Consider the following 13,711-nt stretch of genomic DNA (forward strand, 5'->3'; position numbering starts at 1 on the left):
TTGAAGTAGAGTTCTTTTTATAAAGCACCCCTCTCCGCAGGCCGAACGACGATAGTCCACGAGCTAGGTTTCGTGGTATTTCAGGGCATCCACCTTCGAGATGTTCGATGAGCAGACGGAGCTCGGCGTCGGCACGCTGTCTGGAAACGAGCTCAGATGTGCTGACCGCTCCAAGGAAGCTATCATCGTCGGTGGTGTCTTGCGGAGGAGGTTCGACGGGAGCGCGTGACAAGGTATCAGCGTCGGTGTGTTTCCGGCCTGACTTGTAGGTGACGGTGAAATCGAATTCCTGCAGGCGTAATGCCCAACGTGCTAAGCGGCCGCAAGGGTCCTTTAAATTTTTCAGCCAGCACAGCGAGTGGTGGTCGGTGACGATACGAAACGGTCTGCCATAGAGGTATGGGCGGAACTTGGTGGCGGCCCAGACTACCGCTAAACATTCTTTTTCCGCGGTAGAGTAGTTCAACACAGCACGCGACAGTGCGCGGCTGGCGTAGGCAATTACTTTGTCGACACCGTTTTGCCGCTGAACTAGAACGGCGCCAAGACCGACGTTGCTCGCATCCGTGTGCACCTCCGTATCGGCATCTTCGTCGAAATGTGCCAGGATGGGCGGTGATTGGGGTAGGCGTCGTAACTCGTCGAAGGCAGTCTGTTGTTCGTTGCTCCAGGAAAATGATGTGTCATCACGGGTTAGGAGCGTCAGAGGGCTGGCGAGCTGGGCGAAGTTTCTAATGAAGCGGCGATAATAGGAGCACAGGCCTAGATAACGTCGGACTGCTTTTTTGTGGGAGGGGACCGGAAAGGCAGCAACGGGAGCAAGCTTCTCTGGGTCAGCGCGGATTCCGTCAGCACTAATGACGTGCCCGAGGAACTTCAATTCGGTGAACCCAAAGTGGCATTTTTCTGGTTTGAGGGAGAGGTTGGCGGATCGAACGGCTTTGAGGACAGTCCTGAGGCGGTGCAGATGTTCCGTGAACGTTGCGGAAAAAATGATGACATCGTCAAGATAAACAAGACAGGTCTGCCACTTCAAACCGGTGAGAACGGTGTCCATCATTCTTTGGAACGTGGCAGGAGCACAGCAGAGCCCGAATGGGAGGACGCGAAATTCATACAGCCCGTCCGGTGTAATGAAGGCGGTTTTCTCACGGTCCCTCTCATCAACTTCTATCTGCCAATAACCACTTCTGAGGTCGACCGAAGAGAAGTACTTGGCTTGACGAAGTCGGTCGAGGGAGTCGTCGATACGCGGGAGCGGGTACACGTCTTTCTTAGTCACACTGTTCAGCTTCCTGTAGTCGACGCAGAACCGTAGTGTCCCGTCTTTCTTTTTCACGAGGACGACAGGAGACGACCACGGACTGCTTGACGGTTGGATGACGCCGTCTGTGAGCATCTCTTCGACCTGTGTTTGAATAGCATCTCGCTCACGAGGGGACACACGATAGGGCTGCTGATGGATGGGTCGGGCTCCTTCATGCGTGATAATGCGATGTTTAACTATCGACGTTTGGCGCACTTTGGACGACGACGTGAAACACGCACCAAACTCCCGCAAGAGGTCCTGGAGTTGCCTCTTTTCAGTGGGTGGAAGGCCAGGATTTATGTCTACGCTGGTGACCGCTTCGGCGTCAGCTCCAGGTGTGTCATCCGCACAAGCAAAGCATTCGGCCACTTCCTGAACATGGTCAACGTAAGCGATGGCTGTGCCACGGAACAGATGTCGATGTTCATTGAAAACTTGACAAAGCGAAATCGGGAACTTTTGAAGGAGGTGAAAGAATGGGCAAAGACTGCGGGGTACAAGTATGTCTGGCACAACAACGGCAAAATTCTTATCAGAAAGATTGACGGTGCGAACGCGACTGTCGTATCCGATAGAAGTGAGCTTGCGAAGCTTACCTGAGCCATTCTTTCTCGCTCTTTTCATTTGACACTTTAGCGAACAATGCATTCCGTCTCGGATAGATATGTTATACCAAGTGACTTCGCGAATCATCTTGGCCCAGCCTTTCTAAAGTCCTTCAAATGCCTCCATCTAAATGGCCAATCAATTAGACACAAAGTACCTAGTTTAACTGTCCTGCTACAACAATTAGATGTTACATTCAATGTTATTATGATAACAGAAACCTGGTGTACAGATGATTCAGAAGTACCTCGGTTTCCCAACTATCAAACATTCTACTTAAACCGTGATGTAGGCCGTGGTGGTGGCGTTTGTTTGTTAATTAAAAGTGAACATGAACCTGAACTTTTACCGCAGTTTACTCGGACCACAACAGATTATGAAGTTCTATCAGTGCTTGCAGAAAATTCTCTTTTCGTTGTTTGTTATCGGCCACCCCAGGGTTGCATTCCTGTTTTCCTTGGTTTCCTTGAGTCGTTGTTTTCCTTTGTCATCGACAAGAGACTTACGTTCGTTTGTGGTGGAGACATGAACATAAACATGTGCTCTAATGACAGTTGTAAGAAAAGTTTTGACCTATTACTAAAAGTGAGCGGGCTTTCTAATGTGATTCAGCTACCAACGCGCATAACAACTAGATCATCGTCACTTATAGATCTGTTTGTAACAAACGCTATCAATAAGTCAACTAAATGCGGAGTAATTGTCTCAGACATTAGCGATCATCTGCCGATATTCTTGTGTTTGAAGGGAAAACTAAAAAATAAGACTAAACAGTCATTCTCTTATCAAGCGATCACGGAAGAAAGCCTTCTCGCTTTTAGACAACGTGCATCTGAAGCTGATTGGGAAGCTATTCTCTCTAAACGTGACGCGAACGAGGCTTATGAATACTTCCTCGCTATATTGAAACCAATGTACACTGCCTGTTTCCCAACAAAGACTTTTAAGCGGACTAAAAAAACCCGCAAACCATGGCTCACACCTGATCTCCTGCTTAAGATAAAAAAGAAGAATGGACTCTACCATAAATTTATCAGGACAAAAGAGATGGATGATTTGTCTATTTTCAAAGCATATCGTAACCGCCTAAACAAAGAACTTGGGAAAGCTAGGAATGAATATTTCGAAAATGATTTCGAATCAACTAAAGGGCGTAGTGACCTTGTTTGGAAAAAACTTAACAACCTTATAGCTAATGATACTGCTGCCAGAGGAATTTCTTCAGTGAAATTAAATGGGGTACAGGTGTCTGACCAGGGTTTAGCGAACGAGTTTAATAAGTACTTTGTTGGCCTTTGCCGCGACACGGACGTAGACAATGACTTGAATTGTGTCCCACTACTAGACAAAACGATATATCTTAATCCTGTTAATGAAGCCGAAATAATGACTATTTTCACAGAGCTTAAAAATAGTACTTCATGCGATATTGATGGACTACAGATACGGCCCATAAGATCGATTCTCGACATTATTTTGCCCTACATAACCCATATAATTAATCTATGTATTGCAAATGCTGTTTTTCCTCACGAAATGCAAGTTGCCCGCTGTTCTGTACTTTTTAAGAAGGGTGATAGGAACCAGCTGGGCAATTACCGCCCGATATCAATTCTTCCAATATTCTCAAAGGTACTTGAAAAAGCGCTTCATAAACGCTTTGCGGCATTTGAATCCAGGCACCACATACTTACCAAATCACAATATGGATTTAGAAAGCACCTTTCCACAGAATTTGCACTGTTAGATCAGAAGGAATATATACTAAAACAATTTGAACAGAATAGGATAGTTTTAGGAATATTCATTGATTTCACAAAGGCCTTTGACCTTATAAATCATCAATTACTTCTCCAGAAGCTTGAACGCTACGGCTTCCGCGGGCACGCAGCATCGATAGTTAAGTCATATCTTCAATATCGCCGGCAGGCTGTTAGTGTAAATGGCTTCATGTCTGAAACTCTCCCTGTTCGCTGCGGTGTACCGCAAGGGAGTATACTCGGTCCTTTTCTTTTCAATCTTTATATTAATGACATCGTCAATGTATTTCCCTTCACAAAATTTATTATATACGCAGACGATACCAGCATGTTCTTGGCTGGTGAAAATGCTAATGAATTAATAGATACTGCAAACTGCATGCTCGAACATCTAGACCAGTGGACACAAAAGAATGCATTACAAATTAATGTAAACAAAACAAAAGCAGTTATCTTCCGGGCCAAGAATAAACAAGTTCACCTGACAAAGCAATTATGTTTGCGATCTTGTCCACTGGAAATAGTGGCACATTTCAAAACCCTGGGGGTTGTCTTTAATCAGCAAATGTCCTGGGACGATCACATAGCCCACATAACTTCTAAGTTGTCGCAAATAATTGGTATACTCCATCGCAACCGTGAAATCTTGCCGTCTTGTGTTATGATGTTAGTTTATCACTCTTTATTCCATTCTCGCTTTAACTACTGTAGCCTTATCTGGGGTACTACAACGCAGGCAAATCTGAGCAAATTACTCGTATTGCAAAAAAAGGCAATGCGAATTGTTAAGAGATTACCAAGGTTACATCACACAGGAGAAATATGTTTAGAGCACAAAATTATACCAGTAACAAAAATCTATGACTATCGCCTTAGCCGAACACTTAAACAGGAATTTTTGAATAAAACGGCTTTTATTCAAAATCTTTCAGGCCTGAAAAGGCGCGAACAAACTTATGAAACAAGAAATAATGTCACGTGGCAAACTAATACATTTCGAACAACGTACGGTCTGCAGACTTTAGAAAACCGTCTTCCACGACTTCTTAATGATCTACTAAAACAGAATATAACACCCCAATGTGTAACATTTCAGAGACTTCTAACTTACTTTCTTTGTAGACATTTCATGTAATTCTTCATGCAACGAAAACAGCCGCCTTGGAACTGTTGGTGTTCCTGGCTCGTATTCATATGTTTTCTATTAAAGCGTCTTTACCATGTAATTGCATTGTGCTAAATATTAGAATTCCTTATTTCTTTTTGTCTTGTGTTTATGGTTTTGTACTGCTTTAAATATATGTGCCAGGTGCATCTGTTTTGTAACATGTTTCTGTACTGTCTTTTAGTGCGGTGTGCTCATCGCACGTATTTTCCCTTTACCTTGTATATTTTGTTTTTGCGCCACTTTGTATGCTGCCAAAAAGGGGGGCCGTTGCTCTGTCAAGCTGTTGAAAGACAGCTTTTACTTCGGTCCCCTGCATCATCATGTACAACGTGGTGATGAAATAAACATTATTATTTATTATTATTTATAGAAGTTGGTGACAAGGACCTCTGTACAACCGTCATGAAAGGATCCAAGGCCCCGTGCCACCGCAACCCCCTTAGTGAGTACGAGGGAGACATTAGGCTCGATAACCCGGAGTCCCCTATGTGGCTCGTCGCAGGTAACTCTCGTGAGAATGCTGGCACGTGGTGGCACCGTAACGTTATCGTCGGCGACTCGCAGGGCGGACCGAGAACCCTGGTGCGCAGGTTCTTCTGTGGCCATTGCGGTAGAAAACGTCACCAAGCGGTTCGGGAGGTCTATGATCACACCGTGCTCGCGATTAAAGTCGATGCCAAGGATGACATCGCGAGAACATTCGCGGAGAACGAGAAAAGTGGCGACGAATGTGCAGCCTCGAACCGTAACCCGGGCCGCACACATGCCGAGTGGTGCGACAAGATGTCCGCCTGCCGTGCGTATGTCGGGACCGTCCCAGGGTGTCGTCACTTTTTTCAGGGCCGTCGCAAGCCGCCCGCTAAGGATAGAGTAATCTGCGCCCGTATCAACCAACGCGCTTACCTCCTTTGTGTCGACGAGAACAGGGATATCCAAGGAGACCCTGCCTTCAGCACGGCCCGTCGATGGCTGTTGTGGAGGATTCAGTCGGTGCGGCGGCGGAACCTGGTCGGCGACTGGGGTTGCGCTGTCGGAGCGATTCAAGCGGCGTGTTGGGGGAAACTCTTCGGCAATGCGGCGTTCGGCGTCGGGGCGATTGGGTCGGTGCGGCGGCGGAAGCGGGTCGGCGATTGGGGTTGCGGCATCGCGGCGATACGAAAGGCGCGTCGGGGAAAACTGTGCAGCGGTGCGGCGTGCGACATCGTGGCGATTCAGTTGCTGCGGCGGTGGAAGCTTTGCGTCGGAACGGCGTTCGGCGGTCGCCTCCAAAGGCCGCCGGAGCTAGTTTTCCCGACGAGGGCTCGAGGAACCACGTTGTCCTGAGGCGAAACGGGACCCAGAGGGCGAAGACCGGCGTGGAGAGGGCGATCGCGACTCGCGGCGCGGAGGAGATGGTGAACTACGCTGGCGGGTGACATACTCGGCGTTGTCTTGAGGGCGCTCTCCAAGGCGTGGACGGGGGCTGTCGACAGAAAAACCGCGTAGTCCCATTTCGCGATAGGGGCACCGCCGGTAGAGATGGCCGGCCTCACCACAGTGGTAGCAGAGCGGGCGTTGATCCGGAGTGCGCCAGAGGTCAGTCTTCCGCGGTGCCTGGCGCCGATCCGCCCAGTAAGGAGTCGGCTGGGCAGAGTGCACCGCGACCAATGGTGCGGTGTAAGGCGAAGGCCCAGGAGATGGGGCCGCGCGGCGCACGACGTCCGCGTACGTGACTGGCTGAACAGGAGTCGGGTACGGCGCGGGATCGTATGGGGTCGGTTGCGGCGCCGGCATCGCTGCAGCGTCTTGTGCCCTGAGTGCCTGTCGGACTTCCTCGCGGATGACACTGGTGACGGAATCGACGCGAGGGGCAAATGTGGCTTGAAGGTGCTGCAGCTCCTCGCGGACCACGGAACGGATGAGTTCGCGAAGGGAGTCCGGATTCGTCCTGGGATCATGGTCGAACCGGTCCAACGTTGATAGAGTCGACGTTTGGCGCAGTTGCCGGTCGTACTGATGGGATCTTTGCTGGAGCAATTTCTCCATGTGCACGGCGTCGGCCAGGAACTCCGCGACGGTGTCGGGCGGGTTCCGCACGAGGCCGGAAAAGAGCTGGTCTTTTACGCCGCGCATCAGGTGCCACAGCTTTTTTTCTTCAGGCATGGCCGGATCGGCGCGATGGCAAAGACGCTTCACATCCTCGACGTACATGGCAACACCCTCATTGGGAAGCTGAATTCGAGAGGACAGTGCACGCTCTGCGCTCTCCCGGCGGTCGCTGTTGGCGTACGTACTCAGGAGCTGACGTCGGAAGTCCGGCCACGTAGAGAAAGTAGTCTCATGGTTTTCGAACCACGTTCGTGCAGAATCTTCAAGGCTGAAGTAAACGTTACGCAGCTTTGTAGCGTCGTCCCAGCAGTTAAAGGTCGCGACCCGTTCGTAGTGAGCCAACCAGTTTTCGGCATCTTCAAACAGGTCGCCGTGAAAGGGCTTAGGCGTGCGTGGAGTCTGAAGGGTGAGATAGGTGGGGCTGGCTGCAGGGACAGTCGTAGGCAGGGCGGGCAGTGGCGTCGCCATGAGTGGAGTGGTAGTTGAAGGCGCGCTGACAATAGGAAGGGCCTCGGGGGACAGGCCGCGGATCCTCCGGCTGGCACGATGGACAGGGGTGGTCACAAGAGGCGGACGCGTCGAGTCGTCCTCAGGAGTAGGGAGCATCGGCCGCACCTCCACCAGTGTCACGACCAGAGGAGCCGTGAAGGTAGACGTCAGAAAGAACCCAAGAACCGGGAGCCTTCTTTTAATCATCGAGCCAGCTTCCACGACACAGAACAGAACAGCGCGCCACGAGAGCCCACCGCCGCTTCGTCGTCGTCTTCGACTCAGCGCGGAGGCCGCGCGGCGCGTTAGGCGCGTGGCAATATATAACACACTTCAGCCTTGTTCTCATCCTTTTAAAAGAAGACTGAGGTCTGTATTTGATTGGCTGGGAACCTCAATTTCCTTGCCCAGTCAAGGTCCGTTGATGAGGTCACCCGGCCACCTTAAAAGCTTTTACTTGTAGATAGTTCTAAAATTTCTACCCTCTCTTATTACTCGGTACAACAAACTTCAGACCCTCTACGCCGGTTTTTCACATATTAGCAAAAATCTGCATAAGAGAAATATCCTACACCTTGTGTTTCGCGCATGATAGCCTTAGCTGCTTATGCGTCAATAAACCCAACACACACAACAGCACAACATCAAAACCTCCCGTAAACAACCCACGAAGACATTTGCAATCTCCCCACGAGGTGCTGATTTTTCCCGAACACATCCAGAAAACGTCCCCACGACTAGCAGTGTCCAAAAAGTTGTGCGTCCCAAGGAGAACCCCAAATGGTTAATGCTTTATTTCTCGTCTCTGGTTAAATAATAATATTCCTCCTTTTGTACGCAGGCTTAAGGCATCTGAACATACATGTGCGCCAAATTTCAGGCACATACTTACGCCACAGCTGGTGTAATACAACGGTACACTCATGTAAGTGCGTGGTGGCTCGGCCGTCCTGCACTTCTCAGTTTACATGGCATGTCATAGCATTTTATACACAATGAAAATATGAACTTAAAAATTCACCCAATCCTACCCGTATAAGAGGAAATAGCAGTGCCATGCAGAAATCATTTCAGTTTACTAGCTGTGCTCTTAACCTCATAATCTGTGCTGTGCTGTGATCATAACTTACAGAAGCTCAGGAGTAAGCTTGCTTGCTATGAATTGTACGAGAAGCCTAACTCTGAAAAAATCCAGGCTCATATGTTTCATGCAATCTGCAAAAGACACAGATACCCCGAGTTAATTATTAGCAATCATTACTGGAACTAATTTTAATTAGTCCATCTATAAAGTCAGTATGCCTGATGCAGATGGCATGGAACAAAGGCGAAGAAATGAGAACAGAGATACCACTCTAAAATCGCCTTAATTTCACGCTAGCTGCACGGACATGTCAACTAGTGATGACCAAGCTTACTTGAATGGCCACCATTGTACTGAGTGGTGTATGTAGCGCTGCACATGAAAGGCTTTCATGCATTTTTCTGTGCGTTCAGCAAACAGGCTTATGTGAAAATACATTATGGAAGAAGTTTTCTTCTCAAAAGCTATTCAGTTATTGTGTAGAAACATTTCAGTAATAAAACAACAAACTCTTACACGGTATGAAATGACTAGAGGATTTGGCAGGGCAAAATACAGCTGATATATATAAATATGAAATGGCTAGAGAAGTTCTCAAAGAAAGTCTTTTGTTGTGTGAAATAAAAAATAAAAATAAAAATATGGAGTAGGTGTGCAAGCAAACGCTGCATACTTTGCAGTGGGTTACAGTGCACGTTCTTTGCGTAGTGATGGAAAGCAAAGCTCCTGCCTTATCCCTCAGCTGTCAGCTGGGAAAAGATTGTAAGAAATGACAACAAGAAGTACAAATGAGTATAGCTGACTGGATCCTTGAGGTCGTCCCCGTGAAGGCCACCAGAGACGACAGTGCCACTGCCTAACTGCAATAAATAGCTTAATGAAGTTTGTTTCTCCTCCTCTTCTTCTCTTTAATTTTGTTTCCCTGAAATGTGAAAACAAGAGTACTATGGGTTAGAAAAGCATGCACAAAAATGCCAAACAGTGCCAAAATACATATGTACCAGAAGTAAAGAACCTGTGAGCTAACCCTAAAGATATACTGCAGTAGGTAAACCTGTTCACCAGATCTCGATAAGAACACTCCATATTTTTTGTGATCTGTGCACTGCAGTGCTCCCAGATGAACCTAAATTTACAGTCTGGTCTTACTAGCGGAACAATTTCACCGTATGCAAAGAAAACAAAGGGAACAAGGGTGGAGGGGGAAACCTAAGTCTGTTTAGCGAGCATTTCGGCAGAAAGGACTTTCCTCGCCCAGACGAAGACGAGTTCGGTGGTAAATACGTTGGCTAAGTATAATAAGGCTCCTCCCTAAACACTTGTTCACTTCGTTTTGTTCTGTCAAGAAGCCCATCTTCCTGATATGATATAGTATAAAGCAGGAGAAGGAATATGTCTGCTCGTGCCGCAGTACAAACAAAACTTGTTCACACAATGCGACAGCACATTTCAACTATTACAATGACCACAAATGGCTCAAGAAGAGGCATACATTTCGACTTTGCGGTTGTGCCAGTGTTTCTCTTTGTACTGTTTTTACTGTGTCCACTTAATGCATTTAGCAGAATGATACATACTGAAAGTATGCAAAAAAAGTGATTGCAGGTAGCTTTAATCATCTAAGCTTGAAAAGACCAAGAATTTGAGTTAGTCAGGGTTCAAGCGAAGGGAACCCTTTAAGTGCCATTTATGTTGATCGGATAGAAGCTTCAGTGTGCATAATCCAGAATTTAATGAGTCATTATCAAGAGTTCACTGCACCTTTCATAAAACTGTACAGGTCTGAACTAAGCTGCAGTAGCCACTTTCGAACCTTGAAAGTTCCATTTATGTAGCGGCAAAAATATCGAAGACACAACTCCATCATGCATCACAAAAGCGCTGTTTTAAGAAATTACTAGGAACTTCTTAATAAATGTTAGTAATTTTGGATTTTGGATCAATCTGCTCAAGTTCACCACCATCACCATGAATCAAAGCATTTTGACCCAAGCTTAGACACAGTTTTATTCTCGTTTCCCATCAGATCTGTTGAAGATGGACTGCATTGGAATTTACCAGTACTTACAATATTGCCTTATTTTTATGTGCGAACTTCTGCTGTCTTTTCTGTAATAGGACTATACTAGTTTTTATAGAAAGAACGCAACAGCATCACTTATTCTTAATGGCCTAATATTCGAGATATTAATTTGTCTCCTGCATGAGGTTTTTTAGTGGAGGTGAGCTGTGCAATATGCTATCAATCAATCCAGTACCACCTTCCGAATGTTGCCAACGCATTCATTGGGCTCTGTTAGAAGCTACCGTAAACACCATTTTTGCTTGTTACACCGCTGACAGCTTCAAAAAAGTCATTCATTACAGCATCAGCCTCTTTTAATGCATTTTACAGCATACACTTGCATAGCATGACCATCAGTTGTGAAAAAGAATTCATCAGTATGGGCTTGAAAAGCAGTGAGTATAGTAGAGAAAAGTCTAATTTATGAAAGCAGAATATCTAGCAAACCCCTGCCTACCGTCTCGCTTAAGGTTGTACACACAACATTGTGAATAGATATATAGCTCAGACAAAAATTTTTGCATTAAGTTAACTCTGATCCAGTCACAATGCCGTTTGTGATTTTTGTTTGGCAGCGAATGACACATTCATTTCTGAGAAATTTGAAGTCACAGTTGCTTTATTGCTTTCTGCCACTCTGGTACAAACTTGTGATGCCGCTTATGGAATCGGTTGACATGAGTTTGCTTTGCTTCCTTTACCATGTTTAATATCTCTGTTTATGTATGTTTGTGTTAAAAGTGCACCAACTATTGTAAATCCAAAGCTGTCTTAATATTTTGAAGTATAATTCTTAATTTCCTCTTCCATGTAACAAAAAACCTACCAAGACGTCACCTCTGTTTAAATGTACAAACGGTGAGCAGTAGCAATATCCTTCATTGTTCATTTCTTTAGATTAAAAAGTTCTGCTTTCAGCCAAAGTAACGTCATTTTCATTAAAACGGTAATCCATTAATGAAGGCAAATTTTAATTTGTCATCAACAATTATTTAAGTTAATATGCTCCACAGATAGGACTGACAGCTGATAGTCCAACGATCCAACGTTTGGACGGGCTATCGAGGAACAGGTTGGCGAAGTTTTTCCCTCCAACCCTCGGCTTTCGCCTGCGGCCGCCCCACTCACCTAAGCTGATGTTGCCGCCAGATCGCGGCGCTCCCACGCCTACGTCTCCCGCCCATCCGTCGCGCAGCAGCAGCCCGTCGTTACCTACCACCTCGCCGCGCATTCATGAGGCCATTGCCCATCCAGGATAACCGCCCGATATGTTACACCCTGTTGCACCTATGTCTTGCCAAGCCATGTCGCACTGCTTTGTCGCCAAGACGTGTCCAGTTTCCGGGACGGTGCGCACCCGTACCGCTGTGTCCATGCGCCTCACTTGCTGCCCATTTCGTCTGACCCTTCAGCGGGCTCCTTCCCTCTTGACGTTACCCCAGGTAGCAGATGACATCGGGCCAATATTGGAATTATGTTGGCAAAGCATGGCCCTAAGTAGGCCCAGAGTTCACAATGAGTTTCCAATATTGGCTGAACCACTCACTACCGCATCCAATGATGACCCTGGTTGTCCATCGCTTTCCCAATACTGGCTGTGCCATTACAAAATCCTGGCTATCGTGGGCCAGGTTAGCCAGACTTTTCCCACTCTTTGCCAATGTCGGTTGTGCCATCGCAAAATCCTGGCTATCATGGGCTAGGTTAGCCAGAATTTTCCCACTGTTCGCCATTGTCGGTTGTGCCATCTTAAATTCATGGCTATCATGGGCGATGTTAGCCAGAGTTCCCCCACTGTTTGCCAGAATTGGCTATGCTATTTAGGAAAACTGTCTATTTTATTCTTTTATTTATTCATTGTACCTACAGCGCCCTCAGATGCATTATTGTAGGGGGGGTAAGCACATTAACAGTAAAATTCAATACAGCAAAATAGAACACAACAGAAAAAAGAAGCTACAGACAAATGTGAAGAACTTCCAATAAAGACAACAGCGTTCTGATTACACCCGAGACGGCCAAATAAGTTTCATTTCATTAAATTATTGAAAAAAAAAATCACTTTTTATTCGCTCTAGGAATTCACTGCCGGAGTGCGCAGCTGGTGTCTGCTTAATGGAGATCGCGATACAAACGTAATAGATTAGTGCAAGTGCATTCGCTAAACCGAAATTGTGCACAGTTTTGGCAACGTCCAGAAACGAAGCAGTCGCCTCGTAATTTCGAATTATGCGTTGCGCTCGTGAAATATTAGGCGGGTGCTTCATAAACGCACGCGGACACGTGCTAAGCGATTCCTACGCTTCCCTACGTCGTGCCCTGTGATCGCGCCGTTCCCGTGTTTTTTGATTTGCTATTTCCTTCCTTCCTTTCTGCAAATCGTAGTGTTGGAAATTGTTGTTTTTGTCCATTTTATTCTTCTGTTGCGTAATTTGCATTGGGGGCTATATAGCTCTTGCTCACGTCTTTGCATATTTACTCGCAAGTTTTTTTTTCGTTTGAACATCACCTTTATTAATGAAAACCATCGAAGGTTGTTGCGAAGCACAATTCAACATGCCTTTGTTTGTTTTTGCTTTTTTTTGCGCGAAACTTCCGCACCAACAAACAATTTCAGGATTCTTCGACGACCACTGAATAAATAGACTGACAACTGGCGGTAGACGCATGTTAACCTAGCTTGTTTGGCGCATGTACGGGACATAAAACTATGAAAGAGCGCGCATTCTGCTTGGATATTTTTTTTGCTTTATATTTTTGTTATTATGTGGTAACATTTTAAGCTATCTTGAGCTAACAGAAGCCACATCATAAGGCCCCACCAAATACGCGAGTGTCTGAAGTCGTTTTGGCGAAATTCATCTTGAAGCTCCAAGTCATTTACTTCAAAATTTTCAGGCTTTTGCTGCAGCTTTGTAGCAATACTTTGACGCTTCCGTGTTTCCCATCCACTTGTTCCTTGTAGGTATTGCTTTCCGTACTGCCTGTGGCCATGTGACTCATTCTCCAAAAACTCCAAACCCTTTTCACGTGTTTTGGCCCCTTTCGCTCTCTCTTTTAAGTCCAATATCTCCCCTCCCCTGTTCTCCCGGCCGCGCCTTTTTTTTAGTTAGCGGGCTAACCCCCCACCCCGCGAAGCGCT

Source organism: Amblyomma mixtum, unplaced genomic scaffold (assembly GCF_055824585.1).
Source record: "Amblyomma mixtum isolate Tamu unplaced genomic scaffold, ASM5582458v1 scaffold_33, whole genome shotgun sequence".
NCBI classification, from domain to species: Eukaryota; Metazoa; Arthropoda; class Arachnida; order Ixodida; family Ixodidae; genus Amblyomma; species Amblyomma mixtum.